The sequence below is a fragment of the Phyllostomus discolor genome, chromosome 12 (genome assembly GCF_004126475.2).
Source record: "Phyllostomus discolor isolate MPI-MPIP mPhyDis1 chromosome 12, mPhyDis1.pri.v3, whole genome shotgun sequence".
Taxonomy (NCBI): domain Eukaryota; kingdom Metazoa; phylum Chordata; class Mammalia; order Chiroptera; family Phyllostomidae; genus Phyllostomus; species Phyllostomus discolor.
Genome location: NC_040914.2, coordinates 65,088,916 through 65,108,014, shown reverse-complemented (window position 1 = coordinate 65,108,014; position 19,099 = coordinate 65,088,916). Strand labels below are relative to the sequence as shown.

The following is a 19,099-nucleotide window of genomic DNA, read 5'->3' as shown; positions in this document are numbered from 1 at the left end:
CTCGCTGCCTTCTGAACCGCAACCGGCACAGGCGTCCCCTGGGAGCCCTGTGAAAGGTTAGGTGGCACAGATGCTACTGACCGGGAAACCATACTTGGAGCAACACATGCCTTTCTTATACTGTTTTTTTTAAACCCCCCACTCAAATGTATGCCGTGGAAACGCCAATAAATGTAGACCTCCATCCTTCACAGGGGCCACGTACCATCCCACTTCGCGGTAGGGCAGGCATTCGAGCAGTCCCTACAAATGCAATGCACGGTGATACCGAGTCATCGCGACATTATACACAATGCAGTGGCAAGCAGCTCTGGGACCTGAAGGAGTGATTGTTACTGTGTTTATTTGTTTTTCCGAGAAGCGAACCTGAACTAATACATTCAAATATGTTACTCCCTGGAGTCACCCGGGAGGCTGGACCCTTATTCTCAAGGCTCTGACGGCCCTGCGGTGGGGAGGGGCAGAACAATGTGGGATAGACGTGGGGCAGGTGCGGGGCAGGTGAGGATATGTGTGGCAGGGGGAGGAGGCAGGGTGCCCCGCGCGGTTGGCGGCCACCCATCAGCCTGGCACTGTGTGTCTGGGGCTCATTTAAGGCCCACAGCTCCCTGCAAAGTTTAACTTAGTCTCCCCCATTTTAAGATGAAGAAATTGAGGCTCAGGGAACACTCAGCTTGCCCAGGGTCCGGCAGGAGGGAGGCAGCAGCGCAGGAGCGGGGTGGGGGTGGGGAATGCCCCAGCTCTGCACCCCCAGCTCCTTGATGGGGTCACTTTGCGTGCTGGCCTGGCCCTTCTCCGCGGCCCAGCCCTGCGCTCCAGGCGCTCCAGGCGCCGGCCAGGCCCCACCGGATTCCAGCGTCCTCGCGCCGCCCCTGGCCCAGCTCCCCGCTGCCGCCCGCGCTGCCCCTGCTCTCGCGCAAGATAATGCGAGGCGCCGCCAGCTCGTCCGGCGGCTGTGGAGCGAGCCTTGCGTCCCACTCCCGTCCGGACCCCACTCCTTGCCGCAGCCCGGCTGCCCGAAAGGGAGGCCGTGCCCCAAGAGGCCTCCAGGCCAACAGCTCTGCTGGCCGCGCAGGGTAAGGCCTTTGCTGACACCGTAGGTTCAGGGTCGCCTGGGTCGCAGAGATCCAGGGGACTGGGGTTCTTCTTCGTGTTCTCCAGGCAGGGGAGGGGTCTCCTTCCTGCGGGGTCGCCGCCTGCGTCCTGACGGAGCTCAGAGGATGTTGGAGGCACCAGGGTGGGCACTGACCGGTTGGACAGCAGGGCTTTGCCAGGCTGGGGGCTGCTGCGAACACCAGACAGCGGCAGCCAGCCCCGAGCGAGACTGAATCCAGCTCCGCCACGTGCTGCCCGTGGGACCGCGGGCACCTCGCCGGCCTCTCCAGCCCCTCTTCCCTCAGCGATGAAGCGGAGATAAAAACGGGAGCTCTCCGTCGCATTGTGTGGCGCTCGTTAATGTGGCTGCTGTAAGAAAACAAACGCAGAACAGAACATGAGCGTTGGCGGGGATGAGGAGAAGTCGGGACCCTGGTGCACTGTTGGCGGGGTTGTGAAGCGGCAGGGACACCGCCAAAAGCAGTTTGGCAGTTCCTCAAAAAATTAAAAACATAGAACTACCACATGGTTTAGCGGTCTCACTTGTGAGGATAGACCCAAAAGAACTGAAAGTGGGATCTTGAGGTCTCAGCACACTCATGCTCACAGCATTATTTGCAAGAGCAGCAGGGGAGGAGGCGCTCAGGTGCCCCTGCACAGGCGAGTGGACAGCGCCGGGTGGCGGGCACTCGCACGGGGGCATCGCCCAGCCTCACAGAGGACTCGCGCTCCCACACAGGCGAGCCCTGAGGGCCGCGTGCTAAGTGGAATGAGCCAGACACAGAAAGACAAACTCTATAGGATTCTATTTATATGAGGTGCTTGGAGCCATTAACATTGGAGAAACAGAATGTAGAATTGGGGTGGCCAGGGACTGGAGGGAGGGAGGAATGGGGGGTGATTTTTTCCTGGGGACAGAGTTCCAGTGTTGCAAGACAGAAAGGGTTCTGGAGACGGATGTGAGGGACGGTTGCGAAACAGCGAGAATGCGCTTCACACAGTTGAAAACACTGGGCGAGGAAACGGCACACGCCTCATGGGGGTTTTGTGCCCACTGAGTGGCACAGTGTATGTGAACCATGATTAGTGCAAGGCCTGGGGGACATCCAAGACTTTCTGCCCCATGGACCCAGGAGCTGGAGGGAGTGTGTGTGTGTCCCTGTGGGGACAGTTGTGCCGTTCTGCATGAGATGCACGGGGTGGGGTTCCGGGGAGCCTGCCTGGAGGAGTAACTGGAGCCCTGTTCAAGGGATTCCTGACGTTGGTGGGATGGGTGGATTCCAGACGTTGGAAAGTCCCTGGCAGAGAAATCACTTCCACTAAGGGGCAGTGTGCAGGGAGGAGATCTTGGCCCTGCCTAGAGAACTTGTGATGAGAGCTGTCTGAATGGGGAGCAGGCTGCTCATGGAGGTGAAGAGCTCCCTGTTAGTAGAAGCATGTAAGGAGAGGCTGGGCAAGCCGCACAGGAGACTCCTGCATGGGGAGGTGGAGCCAGAGTCTCCTAGGCCCTTCGCCTCTCTGATGTGATCCAGTCCAGGCAAAGTTATGTATAACAGGCCTTGTAGAGCTGGGACCCGAGTCAGAGGGAGGCAGAAGACAGGTGGGAAGGCTTGCTGCCAGCCCCACTCTAAGTACCAATAATCACAGTGGCTGCCTTTTCCTCTGGGCAAGCACGGTGTCAAATGTCGCGCAGGCTTGACCTCAGATCCTCATCAGGACCCCGCGTGGTGGTTGCTACTGTCCTCCCCATTTTATAGCTGGGAACCCAAGCCAGGCGTTAAATCATCTGTGCAAGCCTAGCCAGTAGGTGGTGGAGCTGGCATCTGAACCCCGTTTGGCTCCAGCCCTCTATGTGGGGTGGAAATCTCCAAAATCCACCTCCCCCAAGTTGGCCACTCCCTGCCACCCTGCCGCTGGCCAACTCCTGACAGTCTCACGGGCACCCATTAGCTGTGGCCTGCGCCCCTGTGGGTGAGTCAGCATCGTGTGCCTCGCTCTGGCTGGCTTCTCTGTGCTTGCGTCTCCAGGGTTCAAGAATAACAGTGTGCAGAAAACACTTGCTGTAATTGGGAGCCAGGCTCCCTGCCACTCAATACCTCCCATATCCTTTCATTGCATGGGACCCTGGGACTCTCTTTAACAACTCCCTTCCTTGCCTCAGAGTCTTTCTTGAAGATGTTGAATTCATTTTATGTTTTTTGCAACTGTGTTTTTTCCCAACCCCGCTCCCTGGGTGACAGGACCTTGCCCACATGGTTCCATTTGTCCAAGTCCCCAGTCAAGTGCCCGCAAGGCAATCAACACCATCCTCAATGGTAGCAGTGTGGTGGTCTCCTCTCTGCTCAGATCGGAGCAGGACTACAGCGGAAGCCCTGGCAGGGACGGTGATTTGTCCAGAATGACAGAGTTAGCTGGGATGGCATTCACATCTTAGAAGGCACACCTCTGTGCCAGGCAGGGTGCTCAGTTCTGGGCAGGTACTACCTCACTGAGTTCATACCGAGCCCAGGAGGTGAAGAACTGTTATTCCCATATTACAGATGAGGAGACTGAGGCTTGGGGTGGTTAATGATGTGTTCAGAAGCCTGGACATTTCCCTTTCTCTGCTGCTGCCCTTCAGGCTCTGTGTGTGTTGCTGGTCTGACAGCAGTAACATTGGTGCCTGCTGGAATAACGTACATTGCAGCTTTCTCTCCCACTGCTGCCTGGACTGCTGACCGCCACCCTGGAAGTGGGCCTGGGTGGTACTATTTTTCCTGGATGAAGAAGGTGATTAGGGGCTTCTCAGGGCCCCACGGGGGAGGGGGCACACCAGGGCAGGGTGGTGGCTTCCCTTGCTTGCAAGCCCCTTGCCACTTTCACTGCACTGGGTCACAGGCTATGAAGCCCTCCTGCTTGACTCCTTGGAGGGACTGTCCAGGTCCCAGTGAAGCTGCAATGCACAGAGGCTAGCAGACAAGCCGGCCTGCAGAGGCTGGGCTGGGGCCAGGTGCTTTCCAGTGTCTTCCTGCAGCTGGGAAACCTTTGGGTGTCATCTCTGCAGAAGGTTCTGCCTGCCTGGGTTCCCCTCCCGGCCAAAAAAAGAGGCCATTCCTCTCCTTGCCTATGGAAATCATGTAGGCAACATAATTTTTGACTGTCGTGCTGCAGTGACAGAGTTCTGGAACCTTTAACCCAACCTGTATGGTGTGACTGTTAACCCACAGGAGGAAGCTGAGGCTGGTTCACGATTTGGGACTTCAACCCCAGGCTGTCTGTCTGCAAAGCCCTTGACATTGGCTGAGTAATTTTCATGTTATACTTTGTAAGCTTTCTTTTAAAAAATAATTAATGGGCTTTTTCCTTTTAAAGGACAGTTTAGATTTACAGAATTGAGCAGAAAGTACAGAGTTTCATGTAGCCATCTGGATACACAGTGACCCTTGCTATTAATATGCATTATTAGTGTGTTGCAATGGTCACAATTGACAAATTGATATTGATGCCTTATTACTATTATTATTAACTAAAATTCATAGTTTACTTGAGGGTTTACTCTTGTTTTTTGTATCAAAAAATTATCTCAAAATATAGTATCTTTAATACAACAGACCACGGCAGTGGCTCTCCCAGCTTTCCCAGTCAGCAGAGCCGCAGGCTTCTGGGTATACACAGGGAGCCCCACCCCTCCCCCGCCCGCCCGCTCCATCCTCAGCGAAGCCCTTCCCTGCGGGGGGCGGGGGGTGGGGGGGTGAGCTCGGCCGGCCCTCTCCCGCAGCGCGCTGGCCTCCTGGCACTGCGGGGCTCCTGCGCGCCCTTCCGCAGGAAGTGGCTGATGAAGAGCTTCCAGCCTCCCACAGCTAGCCCAGCCTCGGGTTGTCAGACACCCTTGAGAAAGTTACTCCCAGGTCTTCAAAGGGTTTACTCTTGATGTTGTGCATTCTGTGGGTTTTGACAAATACATAATGACACTGTGACAATTGTGATTTCCACAATTACAGTTGTACAGAAGAGTTTCGCTGTCCTCCAAGTCCTCCGTGATCCACTTCCTCGCCTCTCCCTTCCCGCAGCCCCCGACAACCAGTGATCTTCATACCAGCTGTGCAGTTTTGCCTTTCCTCAAGTGCCGTGTAGTTGGAATCCTACAGTATATGGCCTTTCCAGATTGGCTTTTTCCACTTAGAAATATACATTTACAGTTCCTCCTTGTCTTGTTGTGGCTTGGTGGTTTGTTTTCTTGATGGTTTGTCCCAGACCCTCTTCCATTTTCTCTTTACATGCTGATAGCTCGTTTCTTTTCAATGCTGAATCGTGCCTCACCATATGGATATCCATTCTATAGTTTTTTTCTACCCATTCGCTTATTGATGGACATCTTGATTGCTTCAGGTTTTTGGTGATTATGAATGAAGCTGCTATGAACATGTGTGTGCATGTTTATGTTTACTTCATGCGATAAATACCAAAAAGCATGATCGCTGGATTGTATGGTGGTGGAATGCTGAGCTTGTAAGAAGCTGCCAACATGTCTTCCAAAGTGACTGTACTACTTTCCACTCAGTGCGGTTCCGTGTTCTCACTAGCACTCAGTGTTGTCAGTTCAGTTGGGTTTTAGCCAAAAAGTAATAGGTGTTAAGTGCTCATTGTTGTTTTAAGGTGCAGTTCTCTGATGACAGAAGATGTTGAGCATATTTTCATGGGTTTATTTGTTACTCATTCATCTTTTTGGCAAGATGTCTGTTCAGATATCTTGTCTATTTTTTAATTGTTTTTTTCTTATTGCTGAGTTTGAAGTTTTTTTAAAAAAAGATCCAAGTCTTTTAAGATATATCTTTTGTAAATATTTTCTCTGCATTTTCTTAGCCGTGTCTTTTGCAGAGCAGAAGTTTTGAAGTTTAATAAGCATTTCCCCCCATGGATCGTGCTTTTATTGTATCTACAAACTCATCACCTAGCCCAAAGTCACCTACGCTTTCTCTTTTGTTATATTCTACATGTTTTATTATTTGCATTTGACATTTAAGTGTAAGATCTATTTTGATTTAATTTTTATAAAAGGTATAGTCTGTGTCGAGTTTCCCTTTTTTTTTTTTTGCATGTGAATGTCCACTTGGTTCTGTCACCATTTGCTGAAAAGACTACACTTTTCTATTGAATTGCCTTTGCTCCTTTGTCAAAGATCAGTTGCCTGCATACATGTGGGTCTTTTTCTGGGCTCTCTATTCTGTTCCTTTGATCTATTTGTCTGTTTTCTTTGCCAGTACCATACTGTCTTGCTTACTGTATATTTATACCAAATCTTGAAGCCAGGTAGTACAAGTTCTTCAGTATCATATTGGCTATTCTAGGTCTTTTGCCTGTCCATATAAACTTTAAAATCAATTTGTAGATATGTACAAAATAACTTCCTGGGATTTGGATTCAGATGGCATTGAACGTGTAGCTCAAGTTGGGGAGAGCAAACATCTTAACAATATTGAGTCTTCCTGTCCATGAACGTGGAACCTCGCTCCCTTTATTTAGGTCTTCCTGTCAGTGGCAGAAAAACGGCACCAGGCGTTAGACTGGTGGAGTCCGACTGGACCTTGATTCAGAAACTTTGGTACTTGAGTTCTGGCTAAGAAAGAATTCAGAGTCAAGACTCAAAGGGTAAGAGAAAGTTTGTTTAGAAAGGCACAGAGGTAGAAGCAGTGAGCTGTGGGAGAAATGGGCTCAGGAAACAAGTGACAGAGGCAAAAGAAGAACCTTTGGAGCCTTGGAGGAAGAGTCCGGGAAAGTGCACCTGAGGAAGGGGGAGTTGCCTCAGGGTCACGGTCTCCCCTGATGGGTGGGTGCCGGGGAAGGGAGTCATTAGTCAGGGCAGCTGGTCCTGATGTCAGCTGTGGCACCCCTCTGCCCAGTTTTGCTGCTTTTGTGGGCTGCAGCTGAAACACACCTGAGACCTAGATGTCCTCTCCGGGGTTAATGCATAAGGGAGTGGTCGTGTGAGGGCTTGTAGTCTTGCCTGTTGCTAGGCACCTGGCCCAACTTCCTGCTCTGCTCACGCCTCTAACTGTTTCCTACGCTCCTTGATTCCTTTGATCAGTTGTATGGTTTTCCTCATAGAGCTCTTCTACATATTTTGCTACCTGTGTACCAAAGTATTTCATTTTTTGATGTTTGTGTAAGTGATATTGTGTTTTTAATTTCAAATAGTTAATATATATGCACAGTAAAAAAAAATTCAAAAGATACAGATTGGTTTACAGTGAAAAGGAGCTTCCTCTCCGTATCTCATTCCTTAGGCTTCTCTTTTCATCTATCCCAAGACAGTCACTGATACTAGGTTCTTGTGGGTTCTTCTAGAGATTGTACGTGCATACTCAAGCTTATATTCATATTTATTACGCATTCGACAAACATCACGAGCATTTGCTATGGGCCAGGCACAGAAGGAGGGGCAGAAAACAGAGGAAGTCTTGCTCTCAGACAGCTTCCATTCGTTGCGGTGGGCCTCGCTGGCTGGATCTTCAGTCCTTTCGAGACCTCTGTCCCTATAGGAGCGCTGAGGGCCAAAGGAGGACTCTCTGGGGCCCATAGAATTTTCTAGGAGCTCAAGCAGAGTTGCCGGTCCTGCCAGGAGCTAGGGGAAGGGCTGCTCAAGGCTAGAGGAAGCAGGTTCTAGAGGGAAGACTTCTTGCCAAGCGGATGGGTGGAGGCGAGGAAGAGGTAAGGAGACAGCCAGCCCAGTGCAGGACCAGATTCTTATCAGGATTTATGATTTGGAAGTGCTCTCATTTGCAGGTAGCTGTATTTTAATTCCTTGGTTTTGTTTCCTGTCTAGTTCCTTAGACACACTCTTCTGGGGATGAGCCTAGCCTTGTTTGTCTGACCTCAGGAGGAAAGGGAGTTAGCCACACTGAGCCAGGGGGGTGGCCAGGGCATCCCCAGAGGCAGAGAGTGGACCGTGGTCATGACAGGCTGTGGGAAACACCCAGGGAAAGGCAGTGAGCTGCCGGGAACTGGGTGTCTGAGCGGCCAGTCTGTGCCAAGTTGGCTTCTCCCCCTGGGTCACCGCCCAGGCTGGAGGTGGCTCTTCTAGTTGTGGCACTGGGTCCGCCTCTGCCGCAGACACTGGGGCCAGTGGACGCCCTGCAGCTACATGTTTGGGACCCTCCACCCATCCCCAGCCATGCTGAGAGTGTTTGTGTCCAGTTCCTATGAGGGTGACGCCTTTATTGTCTGTGTGTATCACACAAGTGGTATGATGCCACTGCCCAGGCCCAGGGCCAGCAACTGCGGATTTCATTCCCTTTTTACAGACGAGAAAACTGGGGCTCTGAAGCCAAACCTGTGCTCATGCCCATGATACCTCATTGCCTCCGCAGGGCCCCAGCACCCAGGAAGAGGCATGTGCAGTAGGGTCCTCCCGCCTTGCTCTGCAAGCCTCACTCGGATGGGCGCCTGATGCCGACCCTCCTGGCTGGGCCGAGCGCTTCCCCTCTCGTCAGCTCCTGGGTAGTTCTTGGGCTCCTGCCTTTCCAAGTGGCACCGCCTTGGGCTGTTTCTGACTTGGTTATTTTCTAGGGGCCCACCTCTTAAAGTGGAGTTACCCCCTCACGGGGTTCATCCAATTTTACGGTTCTTGTTAAGATTGCCAGGTAGGACCGATCCAGGAAGCATATCAATGGGCATGCATCTGACATCCGTGTCTCCTACCAAACACATAAAGGCAGAAAAGATCTATTTACGTGATGGTTTACATTCTGTACAGATGTAAGCAATGTGGTCTGCAGCCCCTGAATCTGTTAATTGGTAGCAATTTTATTTGGTAAAAGGTGGTTCTTTATACAGCTGTACCTGCCCAGCCTAGACCAGGCAAATGCCTGGGTAGCCCAGGACCTGAAGGGACAGTTCTTTTGAAGGTCTGGGACTCTTTTTCATTTAGGCATGGCTCGTACTGCCTGGGAGCAATGCCCCCCAGCCTCTTCTGGCACGTGAACCTCCACTAGACACCCCTTGGAGGTCACCTTCCTTCATCACAGGGCTTGGAGGAATGGTTGGTGTCCTGGCCTCTAGCTTCTGCCTCCAGCTCATCTATACATCAGTGTTCCCTAAGCGAATATGGTCATCAGGTCACTCCCTTGCTCAAGAACCTGCACTGGCTCCCTGCTGCCTGCCACATCAGGCACTGCTTGGCTTTTAAGGCCCTCTGTAGTCTGGCCTTAAATTTCCAAGACACTCCAAACACAACCTCTCTGCTCAAGACAAACGACTTCCTGAGCCCAGACAGTGGGGCGGGGTTCGGGGGGAGAATGGTAGGGGGGAGTACTGGGGGAGACCAAAGGTCAAGGGACACAGACTTTGTAGCCTCTTAGGAAATGCAGAAGGCAAAGCCACCTACAGCGAGGAGAAATGGCTTCCCTCCAGGCCCAGCAGCCCTGAACTGTGACCGGAGTGGCCTGCCCTGACCCGCTCGGGTCCGAGGCTGCAGCCCGTGGACTCTGACTCTGAATTTGCAGGATGCTCAGGTCACCCCCTAGCTCCAGGTTCTTGTGGGCTCCGCCCCCCCAGGCCAGCAGCCTCTCTGGCCTCACAGTCGGCTCTGCTGCTACACAGAGCTGCTGGGTGGGGAATGTGGTCTTTCCCTTTGGCCTTCAGGCCACCCCCTAACTAGAGTTACCAGCAAGGGCTTTGGGGTCCGACACACTTAGATTTAACACTCGCTCTCCTACTTGCTAGCTGTGTGCCCTTGGGCAAGTTGCTGAACTTTCTGAGTTTCAGTTTCCTCATCTGTAAAAAGGGGGGGTAAGAATTTCTAACTGTTGTTGGTGTTCATGTGTGAGGTGCAGGGATTGAATGACATAAAGTGACTAACATTAGCTGTTGTTATTGCTGTCCTCCTCGTTGTCCCTCGGTCCTTTCATCCCCGCTGAGGTAGTTCCAGCTCCGGCTCGTGGTCCACTGCCAGTGTTAACAACCCAAGCATTTCTGGAGGTCCTGCAACAAGCCTCCTTGCCCAGGTTGGATGGCCTCCCGAGGGATGTTGAGCTGTTCTTCCTCATTTGTTAAGAGGGCAGCGCAGGCCTCCCCCACCCCCCTCAGCCGCTCCGAGCAGGGCTCCCGGCTTTTCCTCTTTGTGTGCTAGGCTGTGGTCACAGATGCATGTACAACAGAGTTTAACTCTGATGTGGAGACTCCGTGACCTTTTTAAGAAGTGTCATGTTCTTACACAGGTGGCATGGGTCGTGCGGGAACCAGGGCCGGGCCTGGGTCAGACTGGGGGGTGCGAATAGAGAGGAGGCTGGAGCCCCCCCTGGGACAGACCTTCCCTTTCCCACTGGCTCAGGGACAGGGTTGTGCCTCATTCCCTCTGAGCCGCGATGATGATGCCTATGGCCGTTAGCAGAAATTTCACTCCAGTCCTCCCCAGGGCCTCCCCGTATTAATTAGTTAGCACAGTATTTGCATACATTTGCATTCTCCTCAGAATAGGCACCAAGCTAGGAATTCAGTGGGGCTTGTGGTCCGGCAGAGAGGAGTGATTGTTTAATGACAGCGGTGAAGCACAGATGGAAGCTGGTGGGGAGCCAGGACCGACAGCCCCTGGGCCGGGGCCTGAGTCCCCACCAGCAAGCACCCTTGGAAGAGCAGGGCTTGAACCCAAATTCAACAAGAGTGAGGCCAGACCTTTGTGGGAAAACAGGTCTTGTGTGATCAAGGCGTTCCCCACCGTGGGACCTCTGCAAACACCCATTTCCTCTCCAGCCCTCCTCTCTCCTCACCCAGCTTGAGGAAGTCTCTTAAGCTCCATGTTTCAGATGCGTGAAGTGAGGTCTGGAGAAAGGAACGGGCTTGCTCTCCAGGTCCCTGGTCAGTAAGGAGAAGCCAAAGCAGGTTTCCCAGCACCCTGCGTGGGCCTGCCTGTGCCCCCGCAGTCCATCCTCTGTGAGCCAAGCACTAGACACAAAGCTTGCTCTGTTCACCGAGAATTCCATTTTCCCCATTGTTCTCCACCAGGGACATTCCTGAATTGGTAAAAACGGGACTGCATCAGCCTCAGGCCTGGCAGCCAGTCAGCTGGGAAAGTCAGGAGACAGAGGGACTAGGAGACAGACAGTCGCCACCCAGGAACTGTGGTTAGGTCGAAGGAAGAGGGGCACCAGGGACGGAGAGGGTCCGGAGGGACAGCCCCCTTGGAGAGGGGGCAGCTGGAGCAAACAGCGGCTGGCAGCCTTCCGTGGGCCCAGAGCAGCTTGTGAGAGAGTCTGGGGGGTGTGGAGTAGGGGAGCTGGGGGAGGGGAGGTGGAGAGAGGGAGAATTAGGTGGGTAGGTGAAGGGGGAAGGGCATTCCACTCAGAACATGGTGTGAAGGGATTGAGAGTAGTCAGCCATGGTGGGGGCCTGGGGGGTGGCGCTGCTGGGGTGGCCCTGACTGCCCGGGGACCCTGGGTCCTGGGAGCAGAGGATCTGGCCTTGTCCAGTGGGAGGACGGCCATTCTAACCTCTTCCAGGACCCACCTCCCTTAGAAGGCTCAGAAAAGCAGAAAACTGTCTTTCCCCTTGAATGCAGATGTCCACTTATATGCAATATTTTTGAGTTGGTTTTACTTTTTTATTGTGCTAAAGTACACGCAGCACAAAAATGACCATTTTTAACCAGTTGAAGTACACAGCGCCGTGACATTAAGCACATGCGCAGTGCTCTGTGACCGTCCCTGCCGGTTTTCCAGAGCATTTCCTTTCTCTCCTAAGAAACTCTGCGCCCCTAGAATACTTCCCCTTCCTCCCCCAGCCCCTCCCCCACCCCTATTCCACTCCCTGTCTCTAGAATTTGCTGGTTCTAGGTTAACTTTATACATTTACGATTTTTAGAGAACAGCTTCTTGGGGTCAAATTGACATGCAGCAAACTGCCCCAAAACGCACAGCGTGCTGGATTTTGAATGCACACACCATCACTCAGGTCGGGACTACACATAAACCACCGCCAAAAGTTCCCTGGTGCCTTCGGAAATCCGCCCCCCCGGCACAGCTCTGTTTTCTCGTCCCACAGATCAGTTTGGATTTTCCGGAGTTTCATGTAAATGGAATCACACAGCGCGTACTCTTTCTCGTGAGAGGTCTGGTTCTTTTCATTCTGCACACTTATTCGCAGCTTTGTGCATGCTGCCGCGTCTATCAGTTGTGCACTCTTTCCATCGCGGAGTGCTCCGCCGTCTGGCTCCGCCATCGTCGTTAATTTACTGCCTGCTGATGGACACTTTCGTTGTTTCCAGCTCTTGCTGCCGGTGAGTAGGAGTACGGTGGATGTCTGTACGGCGAGCTTGCGCCCTGCACCCTTGCTGCTCCCGTTTATCAGCACACCCTGTTCCCCGTTTTAGAGGGGGGAGCATTCCGTTGTTCACCGTTTACTCTTAAGTTTCTCCTAGATGCCTCAGTGGAGCTGGCGGTGGCCTGGGCCGGGCTGCAGCCAGTCTACGTGCCCCAAGAGGGTCCCCCTCTAAGAAATGAAAGTAATGAACCTTCCTCCCAGGACCTCTGTATTCAATGAGCCACCTTGACAAGGCGCTTAAAGAGATGAGATGAAAGCGCCCAACAGCTGGTTCGAACCCTGAGTACCGCCTCCCGGTCCCCCCACAAGCCTTTTGACCTTCTGCCAGCGGTTCAGTCTCTCAGCCTCGTGTCCTCTCTTGTAAAGCGGAGATAATGAGACCACAGATGTGGAGATGGATTAAGTCGTTGTCACTGCACAGAGGAGTGAGCAAGTGAGCTGCAAGCCTCTGGCACGGTGCGTGGCACGTGTGAAGTGCTGGGTATAGTGCAGGCATCACACACAGGTGCCCAGAGGCAGTGTGGCTGCCGTGGAGACCGTCCTGGAGCTGGAGGAGCCTCAGAGGCGGCCAGGGGTGGAAATGCAGCAGCAGGGCCCGGAATCTGCCCTGCCCTGCGTGAAGTTGGCAGTTGTGGGTGTGTGAGCTGTGCTGCCTCCCAGGCGGGTGCCACCACTGTGCTGCCCTCAGTTACCAGCCAATGGGGAAGGGGGGCTCAGAGCTAGAGCTAGAATTGGAGCCCAGCTGCCCCTGGTCGTTGGGAGCAGTGTGCACCTTTCCAAAAGGTACTGCTCTCCCCAGGACTGATGCTAACTCTGGTTGCACACTGTGTAGGAGCTCAGAAAGGGAGCTGAGAGAGGAGGGAGGAAGCAGGAAGCCAGGGAAAGTCGGTGGATTCTCTCCTTCCCCTTCCTGGCCTTGGGAGCGGTTTTCCTCCAGCTTCGCCAGCTGGGGAGCGTTTAGCTGACCTATTTCTCCTGCTCTGTTGGCACTTGCGCATCTGGCCCAAATGTCCAACCCCTTCACTTGGATATTGTTCCCCAGATGTTCCAGTTTCCTGTGTGCCAAGCCAGCCCCTGGCTTGGAGACAGTGACGAGGCCCTGCAAGGCTCCGTCCCCTGGAGGCCGACCTTGTGGGGGGAAAACAGCACACAGGTGAACACAGGATGTCCAAGTGGCCAGTGCTGGGCAAAAGGGCCACGGGAGAGTGGCCAGGACTGACCTGGGGAAGTCAGGAGGAGCAGTTGGGATTTATTCCAAGTGCAGATTCCAAGAGTTTCTGGAAATGAAGAATGGAATGTGATTCTTACTTCACCGTCCGTCTTCTGTGATTTTGGGAGCCGTTGTTTAGAAGCACATTTGAGGGGTTCTCAGAACTGGAGGAAGGGCTGGTGTCCTCCAGGTCCCTCCTACACCCTTGTACCCGTCTCCCAGCTGCTGTGCAGTCGGTGGTGCTGCCACAAACAGCGAACCCCGCGTCCTTCTCCCTCCAGGGCACCTCGCCAGAGACACTGGAGAGGTTAACGCCACTCCACCCTCCCCCCCACCCAGGGGGCTGTTGACTGAGTCAGGGAGCTGAAAGTCCAGCCTCCTGGCCTCGGGTGAGGAGACTCTGCGGTGTTATTTAAAAATGCTTCAGACTTGCCCTTTCCTATCCCCCTCGCCTCACTCCCTCACGGCTTTCTCCTGACACCGAACGCCTGTCTCAGGCTCTGATTCTGGGGAAGCCACCTCCAGACAGACCATGCATCCTGTGGTTTAGAAGTTGGGGTTCTGGGACGAGAGAGTTGTTCCTTCCAGCTCTGAAGTCCCCAAAACTGTGTGATTCACTGAACCACACAGCAAATTAGAAGACACCAGGGTCGCTGTGGTTTACCCGCCGCTGGGCTCCCACACACGCATCTCAGGTAAGAAACCCCTCCCCCACTCTGCTTTAGTTGTTCCAGAGACTTGTGTCCGGAGCTCCACTCCTCCACTCTGTACTGGAATAGTTCACACTGAAGTGTGAAAGATTGGCAGCTCAGAGACAATGCATCTTGAAAAGAAGATGCTTGTTAATCCAAATACATTTTTTAATTCAATGGACCTTTTGTCGGGATGATAAAGTGAGCTGAAATGCACATGGTGCAGTCCTGTTTTTGAGGTCATGAAGGAGTCATCAGCAGACTCCCCAACTTTCCCAAGGATCAGCCTCCCCACCCCCATTTCTGCATCTCCTCACCCTCCTCTGCCCACAATCAGACCACAGGTGTTGAGAAATGCGCGGGTGTCCTCCTCAGGTTCCCACAGCAGGGCCTGTCAAAGGTGTGAGTCACTGGAGGGGAAGCTGACTCATCTAAAAAATAATAATATTGCCAAAAGTGCGTTGTTTTCAAAGAACAGACCGACGGTTTGAGCTAAGCTACCTAATAAATGGCTTATTTCTCAGAAGAGTGAAAAACTGTGCATGATTTAATAAACTTCCCCACCATTTCCAAAGGGGCGGCATCATTCGTTGGCTCAGGAAGGTCTGTGGTGTTGGTCTGGGGACAGCATGGGGAGGCACTCCTGGGGAACGGCAGCCGCCCTGAGGTGGCTTCATCCCACCTGTAACCTCACTGTTGTGTGGCCCTGGGCAGGTCATTTACTTTGTCCTAGGCACAGTTTCCTCATCTGTAAAACGAATGGGATTGGATACTCTAGAACCTTGTGTCTGCAGGTCAGTAGCATCTGCAACATGCGGGAGCTTGTCGGAAATGCACACTCCCGGGTGCCATGCTGGGCTCCCTGAGTCAGAACCTGTGTTTTAACAAGATCCCCCGGCCATCTGTGTGCTCATCACGGTGTGAGGGACGCTGCTCTGGACCAGACTACTCAAATGTGGTCCTTAAACCAGCATATCAGCATCACCTGGGAGAAGCAGCTTGTTAGAAATTGATGTTAATGGACCCCCTCCCCCTGCCCCCCTTGAATCTTGTGGCTAAGGGTGGGGCCTGGAAGCCTGTGCTTTTTCAGCCTCGCCAGGTGGTTGCTAAGCAACACTGACCTTCCAGAAGCACTGAACACCACTCTCTCTGAGGCTTGGCTGTGGGCAGTTGTTTCGTGAAGAGCTTGCTCTGTGCTGCGTTGCGACTTTCCGAAACGCTCACAGGCCAGCAGCTCATAGCAATTCTGTGATGTTGTTCTGGCCTTGTCTTTGCTCTGCCAAAGATAAAGCTGGTGTTTAAGGGAGCTTGAGTGAGTTGCCCAGTCTTTCTATCTCACAACGTTTGCATAGCGATATTAGCATGAGATGTTTTGGGCCAAGTCAGTGGCTGTTATAGGGCAATAAAACTCCTTGTAAATGTTTCATGTTACCTGTTTATAAATGACCCGCTCTTGGAGTGAGAGCTAGGGTAGATCTAGTGGGTCTGCATCAAGGCTTAGTCAGCTCTTCCTGTGCACTGTTTACTGTTTAGATTAGCTAATACAATCCTGTGGTTTAAACATCCTGGAAAAGGGGACCTAGTTTATAACCGCCCACCACCGTCCTGTCCCAGGAGAATGTTGTTAGTTTGCTGGGTCCAACCCAATCAGCGCTGGTCCCTGGGAAAGCCGAGGGGCCTCCCGATGTGTGCCACCCTCCTGGCCCCCCCGGGTCTCTGGACTCGCAGTACATGTGTCCTTCCAGTTCTCTTTGTCACCCTGATATGAAGTCCACCGTGTCACAGGTTTATTTAGGTTAACAAGCCTTTTTTTTTTTTTAAGGATGCACCATCCCTGGGAGGTTCTCCACTGCCAAGCACTCACACTTTATGTGCTTTATTCTAACACAGGGTTTCTTTATGCACATACAAGCAAATACAATTATGTGTATACATTATATATACGTATATTTACCACCTCTGCTGAACTCATTTTACAAACTCGAGCCCACCCTGTTCTGCGCTTGGCTGTTTCGTTGAACGCATCATGATCATGCCGTGCTACCTACTGTGTGGCGGACACTCGGGTTGTTCCCCGTTTGCTGACACAGACGCTGTTTGTACCTGTGGCAGTTTGCACGTTGCTGCAAGTGTGATTTTGGGAGAGGTTGCCAACTTGTGTCCCTCCTAAGGTTAGTGACAATTTACACTTCTGCCAGTTTTGGATGAGAAGTTATTGTTTTCCCACATCTTAGTCAATGCATTAAAATTGTCCCATTACTGGAGTTTTACCAATCTGATAGGTGAAAAACAGCGACTCAACTGAGTCTTAATTTAAATTTGTTATGAAAAGTTTTAAATGTATGTTTGAAGGACCATCTCCCTCTCTCTCTCTCCCCTCTCTTTTACTGCCTCACTCATGTTCTTGGCTTATTTTGAAAATTGGGTTGTTATGTTTTTCCTTTTTATTTCTGGGAGCTGTTTATCTATCAGGGAGATTAGCTTCTTGCCTTTGATGTGAGTTGCCTCCAGCTTAGGGTCTCTGTTTAACTCTGAGACGGCCGTTTGTTCCGTGTGCCCAGGTTCTTATTTTTATGCAGTCGGAGTGGCCAGTCATTGCTTGTGTGGCTTCTGAATGTTGAATCATAGGTACAGAGTTCCTCCCCACTTCGAGGTACTGGGGCCTATCTTTTTTTCCTTCTATTATTTTACATTCAAACTTTGATCCAGTTGAAACTCACCCTGATGCTGTGGGATATAGGTCCCCCCCACCCCCACCCCCAGCTGGCGATCTTGGCCCTGCTGGAGCTGCCGTGTCATTAGCTGGTTATCACGAGCTCTTTCCTCATGCGTGTGTAGGTCTGTTTCAGAACTTGCTACTCCTCTCCACTGGTTCCTCTGTCGGTTCATGTTTATTCACGTTCCCACTGTTTTGCTTACTAAGCTTCACAATATTTAAAGATAATTTTTAATGTACGGAAGTGCTGCCTTCTTATTTTCAGATCTTTCCCAGGCTATTCTTTTTTATTTGTTTTTCTATTTGAACTTTAAAATTGAATATCTAATTACACCTGGGTTGGTGTTTTATTGAAATTGCTTGAATAAAAACTGAAGTATAAACAATAATTAAAATAAAATAAAATAAAACTGAAGTATAACACACTTAAAGAAAAGTGAAAAAATTGTTTGTGTGCAGCTTGGTGAGTTATCACAATGTAAACACAGAGTGAAATGTTTTGTTACCTAGATCTGGAATTAGAGATTACCAGAGCACAAAAGTACCCCCCCCCCCCCGCAACCAAGACCCCCATTACTCCCCCAGCCTATTGCAAAAGGCAATAGTTATCTTTGCCTATTATGTCCTGGATTGGTTTTGCTGTGTTTTTTTTTTTTTTTTTTTTACTTTATATACTCATACACAGATGCTTTTACATCTGGCTTCTTTAGCTTAAAATTAAATATATATTTTTAAATTATTTACTTTCTAACTACAGCTGGCATACAATATTATATTAGTTTCAGGTGTACAACCCAGTGACTAACATTTATGTCACTTATGAAGTGATCACCCCAGTAAATCTGGTGCCCACCTGCCCCCTACCGCGTTATTACAGTATTATTGACTATGGTCCCCATGCTGCACTTTACATCCCTGCGACTGTTCCGTAACGAGCGATTTGTACTTCTGAATCCCTCCCCCTTTTCCAGCCAGCCGTCTGCTTGTTTGTTTGCTTCTCAGATTCCACATGTAAGGGGAGTCATCTGGCATTTGTCTTCCTCTGCCTGACTTACTTCACTCAGCACAGTGCCCTCCAGGGCCATCCATTTGCAGCCAGTAAGATTTCATTCTTTTTTTTTTTTCTGGCTGAGTCATATTTCACTGTATTTATGCCACCACTTCTTCAGCTCAACATTATATTTGTGAGGTTTATTTGCCTGTTCTCTTGTTGATGCACATTTAAGCTGTACTGGTTTCGGCCGTCATGTGTGGCTCTGGGTGCCCCGTATGTGCACATCCCTGTTGGGTGTTTACTTGTAAGCGGAATCCCTGGTCCCTGGGGTACGCGTGTGTTCGCCTTCGGAGAAACACTGCCACACTGTTCCTGTGTGGATGAGTAACAACTGGCGCTCCTTCCAGGGATGTCTGAGAACTTCAGTTATCCCCTGTTCTTGCGGTGCTTGGTTTTGTTGGCTTTTAACATTTTAATTTTTCACTTCTCGAGTGACTAATGAGGTTTAGTGCTTTGAAAATACATATGTATTGGCTATTTAAATATCCTCTTTTGTGAAATGTGTTGGGATTTCTTTAAATTTACACATTAGCTTCAGAGCGTGGACGTATTTATAATGTCGAATCTTCCTATCCAGGAACATGGCGTGTCTTTCCATTTGTTTAAATCTACTTTGTCTTTTAGTATTGCTTGTAGTTTTTTGTAATATAGCTTGCATATTTTTTGATAAACTTATTCATAGATGTTTGATCTTTTTTTCTAAATGGTTATTGTTTGTAGTTATTTCATAGTTGATTCTCTTAGATGCACAAGTCTTGTAATTGTATCAACTATAAATGGAAATAACTTGCCTCCTCCCATCTTTATTGAAGTATAATTGACATTTTTATACTTTATTTTTATTGATGTATAATTGACATTTGACATTATATTGATTTTAGGTATACAATATAATGATTTCATATATATACAGTGAAATGATCACTAGAGCCCTGGCTGGCATAGCTCAGTGGATTGGGCGCGGGCTGCGAACCAAAGCATTGCAGGTTCGGTTCCCAGTCAGGGCATATGCCTGGGTTGCAGGCCATGGCCCCCAGCAA

At 50.9% G+C, this 19,099-nt stretch overlaps 1 protein-coding gene across 5 annotated transcripts in view; it reads left to right on the top strand.

The window, feature by feature from the left end:
- IL34 (interleukin 34) overlaps window positions 1-19,099 on the top strand; it is a 55,340-nt gene that overhangs the window by 4,814 nt on the left and 31,427 nt on the right. Inside the window, exon 1 of one of the 5 annotated variants that reach the window (XM_036012191.1) lies at window positions 12,499-12,568. The exons of 3 other annotated variants lie outside the window; for them this stretch is intronic. The gene's annotated coding sequence lies outside the window, so the exon portion shown is untranslated. Of the gene's footprint in view, window positions 1-12,498; window positions 12,569-14,231; window positions 14,293-19,099 lie in introns of those variants that run through there. One more of the 5 variants, XM_036012190.1, reaches the window with a different exon arrangement.